The sequence below is a fragment of the Hippoglossus stenolepis genome, chromosome 10 (genome assembly GCF_022539355.2).
Source record: "Hippoglossus stenolepis isolate QCI-W04-F060 chromosome 10, HSTE1.2, whole genome shotgun sequence".
NCBI classification, from domain to species: Eukaryota; Metazoa; Chordata; class Actinopteri; order Pleuronectiformes; family Pleuronectidae; genus Hippoglossus; species Hippoglossus stenolepis.
In genome coordinates this window covers 23180009-23187294 of record NC_061492.1, presented here as the reverse complement: position 1 = coordinate 23187294, position 7286 = coordinate 23180009, and the positions used below count along the sequence as shown (strand labels likewise).

General features: G+C 40.2%; 2 protein-coding genes across 3 annotated transcripts in view; one reads left to right on the top strand and one right to left on the bottom strand.

Moving 5' to 3' along the window:
- Positions 1–7286, bottom strand: part of LOC118116015 (histone H1) — a 311666-nt gene that overhangs the window by 158281 nt on the left and 146099 nt on the right. The gene's annotated exons all lie outside the window — the stretch shown is intronic.
- The window catches only part of LOC118116027 (histone H1-like), a 444527-nt gene that overhangs the window by 308986 nt on the left and 128255 nt on the right, over positions 1–7286 (top strand). The gene's annotated exons all lie outside the window — the stretch shown is intronic.

Sequence of the window (7286 nt, the reverse complement as noted above, 5' to 3'; positions counted from 1 at the left end):
TTACCTTTCAGCCCTCTCCTCTTCCTTGACTACCAGAGGCAAAGCAAACTGGATTCAAGTACAACAAGGTCTCTTTTCACTCTCCCTCTCTCTGTTAGGCTGGATCATTAGAATTAATAATTCAGAACGCTGATTCTATGTTAATGCTTAAAAGAAGAGAAAAGAAAGTTTAAAAATACACTTTGTAACGGTCCGGGGTGCATCATTTGTCTTTTTGCAGAAGGATGACTTTGTAAAAACGTGAGGATAGTGGATCTTTTGTTGCAATACTCATATTAAAATCATATTAATCATTTTAAAATAGGCTGAATGACATTCTTGGACATGTAGGCATTAACAGATGCTAGTGTGAGTTGGCTGGGCAATTCCATATCTCAGCGCTGCTTGTGTTGTCGTAGCACACAGCTGTAAAGCTTGTATGAGCCTCAGAGCTTTGTCAGTGTCTTGGATGAAATAATGCAGCATGAAGATGGTCACATTGAGTTTGAGTGCAGTGTCACATGGAGGTAAATATTGATGCCAGCTCTTGAACACGTCAACACAAACTATGTCTTCAACTAATTAATGTTCCGATACATAAATAATGAAAGCAAGGTCACTTCCTAAGAGACAGATTTGTACCTGAACTTCAGGTGTGAAAATAGCTGTTATGGGCCTTTGAATCTGTAACATGTAGTTAACATTGATGATCTTGAGGGTCAGAAGTGTTTTTCACCACCCTCTGAACAATCGAGTTCAGTGGTGGATTGTGCTTCTGTTCAGGCTCAACCAATTCTCTGAATGGTTCCCACACTAGGAGCTAAAGGCAACACTGAATCAATCCAAAGAGGAAAAGGAGAAGCTGCTACTCGGACATCAGTGAGAAAAGTCTTGATGGCCACTCAGACCTCTTTACAGAACAGTTTTGCCATTCCCCCAGTCACACACACATTCATACAGTGCATAACTTTATCCATCACACATCACTCACACACTAGTGGCACAGCTGTCAGAGGAAACTTAGGGTTCAGTGCCCAAACTTCAGCACGTGGAATGGGTGAGACTTGAATCAAACCGCCGACCCTCTGGTTAGTGGAGGACCCGCTCTATGACCTGAGCCACAGCTGCACAGTGAAATGAATATATTCAACAGACTTCTTACCAACTCGGGTCCTGACTTCAAATTTTGAATATCCTGACATTGGCTAAGAGGTGGGGTAAATTATTGATATATTATTTATTATTATTATGTGAACTTGACCCTCACATGTAAAGATAAAGATACCTTTTGATTTGATATATTTCAGTAACTCCCATCAAATTCAAAAGCAATACTTTTACAGAAAAGAATAACTAAGGATTTTAATATGCCAACAATCTAAATATATTTTGGACACAGATATATAGGTTGTGGGTTTATACTAATGAATGCAGTAACTGACTAGTATGTGTATATTTCAATCTTTAATATTAGAGGAGCTGGATAGAAAACAAAGAAGCCAGTGTCATACATTGTATTCATTCCATTGTGTATACGTGCATATTCTTACTTGGGTTCACTGCAGCAGGCAACACCTGATCGCCACAGCACCACAACACAGATGGTGGGTTTGCTTTAGATCCTGAGCTGCACTGCACTGATTTGTGCCTAATAGATGTTAGGTTACGTTTGGCCCAATTTTCATAAAACTGTAAAATGATTTAATCTGAAGAAAGATACGAATGTAAGACGAGATTTATTATTGTGATAATTGATTTTGTAGATTAACTTATTTTTATCTCTTATGTATGAACATTTTCACAACTTAATTAATGGAAATTATATACAGTATAGCCTACATATTGTATTATCCGAAAAGGAGTGAGAAGAAGTCCAAATTTATTTGATCTCCCCTTCTCCACAAGTCATTAATTAATAAGTATACTTAACCAGCTTGTTTACAAGTGCTCTATATTATATATATATATATATATATATATATATATATACACATATGCAGATGAAACTGCCCCTGGGCTCTTGTTTTACCCACAGCCCTAAAGTAAGTTAAAGTTGAGGTTTGGAGGAAAGCTCTGCCTTACACTGAGTTTGAAAACATGGAGTTCATGGAACCTGCCTATAAATATGCAAGTCAGATATACATTGATATTATTTCATTTTAAGCACTTTCATTAGTTATAGAAAAAGTTTTGAATGAAGAAATAAACATACAGATGAGAAATTGTATTATTATGAGGTTTGCTTCTGCTACTGTGCAACATTTGTTCAGCCAAGAGCTGGTGGCTAATGTTTGCTTACTATACATAGATGTTGGTAACAGTGGAACTAAGTTTGACCTGTAATTCCCTTTTCACCACAGCCAAAACATCCAAAAATGAATCCAAGAAGTGTTCAACTGCAATAGCTTAAAGTCCATGATATTTTTAATTATTAATGCACGGAATCCATTTATCTACTGTTTGATAAGATTGTAATAGATAGATAGATAGATAGATTGAGAGATAGATCCATGTTAGGTTAGTTTTCAGGCTTACAGAGCTTCACATCAACCTACCAGGCTGAGACGGATTTCAGTTCATCTTACTTAACAGGTGTCCAAATGCAGCCGCATCTTATCACATAACAACAGGCAAAACAAGACTGACAGCAAGATGTGGCAGAAAGATTCTAACGAAATGTAGCAAATAAATCTTGTGTTAAGTTTTTCAGACAATTTGTCCCCAATGAATTCATCATTTGAGCACTACACTTTTATTTTATCTTGCACAATAATGCTTTGAAATGAATCATCTTGTTTTTAGAGACCACTGAAAACAGATGTTGCATTGTGGTGTTTATAGTCTGCAGTTTTCAATATCTTTCATCTTGTGTGCTTCCTCTGCACCACTTCCTTTTTTTTTTCTTTTTACAAAGGCAACATTGAAAAAAGGAGATCTAGCGTATCTTTTCTTCATGTCTAGTTTAAAGTTTTATTTCTTCCAACTACTGATAACCTGATCTTTCAATGTCAAGTTTCCTAATTTATTTGATAATTGTACTGCTTTTACTACCCAGTTCTGCTGGGTCATACTGGAAACACAAACATGAAACAAATGTGTCACTGCTCCGTTAAATAGATCAGGGATTTAGTCAGTAAAAACAAAGAAAGAATCTAGTAAATATTTTACGTGGGTTGAGCCAAAGAATGAGGGCCAGCCAAAGTACACGTCTCTTTTTCCCTCTGTTTTTTTTTCTTGCTGTTCTCTCATCATCTCCTTTTCAGCAGTGACCTTTGACCTTAATATGACTCAAGTTTAATGTGACTTCCTGCTGGACGACAGCGGCAGCCAGGAGCAGCTGATATTGTCAAGATTAATACACACATGCATTTATATCACACACACACACACACACACACACACACACTTAATACTTGGATAAGTACCTCCACAGGAAGGATGCTGCTACAAAAACAAATACAATGACACACAAAGAACCTTTTTGTTTTCTCATACCATCAATTTAATTTTCAGCTCCTGGTTCACCTGACAACTTTATTTATTAATCTCCTAAAACCAACAAACAGTAGTAACTCACATCCAGCCAAACATAATATCACTCCAGCAACTGACTGAGATACAGAGACACAAGAGCTGTTCACTTATCCAGAGAAACAGAGAAATGATGCATCTCAGAGGCAATGCAATTCTTTGTGTACGAGTTATTTTGAAATATACATTTTTTCATAAGAATATGACTAGAGCAATGTTGATGAAGTTAAATGTAACGTGTGGTGTATTTAGCTAACATGGATCATTTTGACACGTGTGTAAAACATAATGACAGGTTTAAAGCTAGCGGTGCCTGATTTCTGGACTCTCAGACTTCCTAAGTATTATTCCATATGTTACTCGTTAAGTTCTCTCCTTCTGAGAGTGCTCTTTGGCCTGTAGATAGAGGGATTTCCATCTTCAAGTAGGAAGCATGTTTTGAATTAGATGCCCCTATGTGTGACGTCATTTTATCTCAAGTCTTGAGCGTAAACAAGTTCCCTATATGAATGCTTGTCCGACACCGGCGACTCAGACTTCTGAATTGGCCGAGAACGTCTCCGGGTGTGCCGGTACCCGTCCTGACCTGTAACTTCTGTGTAATAAACCTTATTATACAAGCAAGAACGGTGTCCGCGGAGATTCCTTCATCATCATCTTCAACATCACTGCTGCTTAAATATACGACAAACTTGGTGGAATTTCAGATGAGTGCTGTTTGTGTTTTTGGGTTGAATTTGCAGTGTTTTTCATTGTGTGGCAATGTGTGTGCGTTTGTGAACAGCCATCTCCCAGCCGTACCCTGGTGTGTGTGTGAAACGTGGTCACTACTATGTTCCAGCTGTGTGTGACAAACTGCAGCAGGGGTTGGTCTATGTGGTTTAGGTTAATAAATAAGATTTTATGATTGAATAAACATATATAGGTTGTGGTTGATAACGGGAAATTTGATAACTTATAAGGAAAGATATTTTGCTTTCTGTATTAAATAAAACAATGAGCTTCTAATGAATCATGTGGGTCTCCCTTTCCCTCCCTCCACTCGCCCCCACCTTCCCCATGTTTTTCTGCGGATCTCTCCTCGGCTCCCCTGAGAGAGAGAGAGACCGCCTGTGTGTAAGAATTCAGAAAAGAGGGGGAGAAAGGGGGGTTGTAAATCTTCTAAAACATGAGTACAGCGACAGAAAGAAGTCTCCCAACTATTGGGCATGAAAAAAATGCATTGCACTCAAGAAAACAGTTGACACTCAAGAAGATGTTTCCAGTGGTCATCCGAGGGCAGAGTTTGGAGTATAAGCCTTGGCAGAGTACAGATATGCCAAACATACTTGAGACGTTACCTACTCTCCAAGATGGAGCACATTATTGGATTTCGAAGTTGGAAGAGATTATGGTGGGAGAACAACCTGCCATTGGAGATATTAAGAGACTCTTGGCTAATCTCCTTGGAGTTCATGCTATGGGAGAGATTCTACAGAAAGCTGGACTTAATCGATATGTGGGAACTGCTGTGAATGATTCAGAGCTGTTTTCTGCAAATAGAGGTCGAGCGTGGAGAGCGCTGAAAGATACATTTCCGACAAACGTACATCCTGACAACATTTTTATTGAACCACTGGGACAGGACGAAAACCCGAGGGCCTATGTGTCGAGAGCTCATCAAGTGCGGAGAAATATCACAGGAAATAACCCGAATTTGAATCAAATGGAGCAGTCAATTTTGCGAGCCAGAATACAGAAGGGGTTGCCCCTAACAGTGAGGAGCAAACTGGCAGAGGTGGTTGGTCTTGGAAGCATGGCAAAGGGTGTCTATACGGATCATATAGCCCATTAAGTGGTGCTGTATAGGAAAAAGGAACATGACCAGAAAGAACAGGACCAAGAGATCCTCAGAAAACTCAATCAAATACAACTGGTGGATAATAAGAAGATGGAGAAGAAGCAGGCTCTGGTTATGCAGAATCAGGCTCCACTAAATCAACCATTACCACAACTACAGCTGAACCAGGTTCAGCTCCAATCGTTCCAGCCATCATCGGTGGTTCCAGTCGTCTCCTACCCACAGCCAACTTTTGGTCAAGCGCAGACTTGGAGAGGAAGGGATCAAGGAAATTTCGGAAGAGGAAGAGGAGGAAGGTTTAATCCAAATTTTCAACAGCGTTCAGAAGAATGTTATAATTGTGGACAATTAGGCCACTTTGCCCGTGAGTGCAACAATTTCAGAGGGAATTTCAGAGGAAACTCCAGAGGAAACTTCAGAGGAGGATTCAGGGGCCAATCAGGGCCACCCAGGGGACCGGTGAACCCTTACAGAGGCCCGGAACCAGGATTCTAGAGGTGCCCTGAAGACTCGAAAGGGGGGTGTCAGCTGATAGTATCAGGGCCGGAGAGAGATCCAACAATAGAGGTGAAAATAAATAATCGACCATTGGAAGTGATGGTGGATAGCGGAGCTGCTTTTACCTGTATTCGGCCTGAAGATGCTATACATCTCCCCATGTCCGGTCAATTGATTCGGACAATCGGGTTTGAGGGAGTGAAACAGCTGATTCCTCTCACAGAACCAATTGAGCTCAGCTATAAAAATCTGAAGATTACAATACCCATATTGGTATCAGAACATACACCTATTGCACTTTTGGGAAGAGATGCTTTGTGTAGATTGAAGTGTACAATAAAGTTTACACCAGACGGCTGTCTGGTGGAAGTGCCAAATGATATTTTTCACCAATCATTGATGACAACGGAGACTGAAGCTTCTTCAGTATTTTGGATCGGAAGTCTTAATGCAGATTTTTTGGAGCCAGCTAAATTGTGGGAGAAGTTTATCATTGCCAATATGCCTGATGCGAAGCTTCCAGAGTATCCATTTCACTGCACGCTCAAGTATTTCAATAATGATGCCCAACCAAACACAGAGGAATGGTTGAGTCGTCAACCAAAGCAAGTTCAACTCAGTTCGGGCTGTATAATTTTGGGACCACAAGGAGCAGCTATGAAGATACACAGAGATGACTATTTGGATAAAGAGTTTGATATCGAGAAGAGTGTGCCACATGTGACCTTGTTGGTGTGTGAAGAATATACGCAGAAGCATATAGGAGAAATGATGGCAGAAGCAGAAGAAGCTGTTTTTATACCGGTAAAAGAGAATCTTGCCATCTGGAGGAGTGAGGATCAGAGATTCATTAAGATCATGATCTCTGCTCAAGGACAAGGAAAGCCACAAACTGTGCAGATGACACATGAGTCAATTTGCAGTGCTAAGATGGACTCAGACTTAATGAGAGAAGAGATGCTGCGACAAGTTCCAGAATGTTTGTAGTCTCGGCATAGTACCGATATTGGACTTGTGAAGTCAGCCCAACCAGTGAGAGCTGAACCCCGACCAGGAGTCAAACCTCCTTGGAAGAACCAGTATCCACTGAAGGAAGAGGCAATCCGAGGAATTGAACCACAGATTGAAGGACTTTCGAAAGCGGGTATTTTGAAGATAACACAGAATCCCCAGAGTAACACGCCTTTGTTGCCTGTAAAGAAGCCAGATGATTCATATCGCCTGGTACATGATTTGAGAGCGGTGAATGAAGTGGTAGCTGATTTTCCAGCAGAAGTGCCGGATCCACATACTTTGTTAGCCCGAATTCCTCCAGATGCGACACATTTCACAGTGTTAGATTTATGTGGTGCGTTTTTCAGTGTTCCACTTAGTATAGAAAGTCAAGGCTTATTTGGGTTCACGTACAATGGACAGTGTTATGAGTATAAGTAACAGT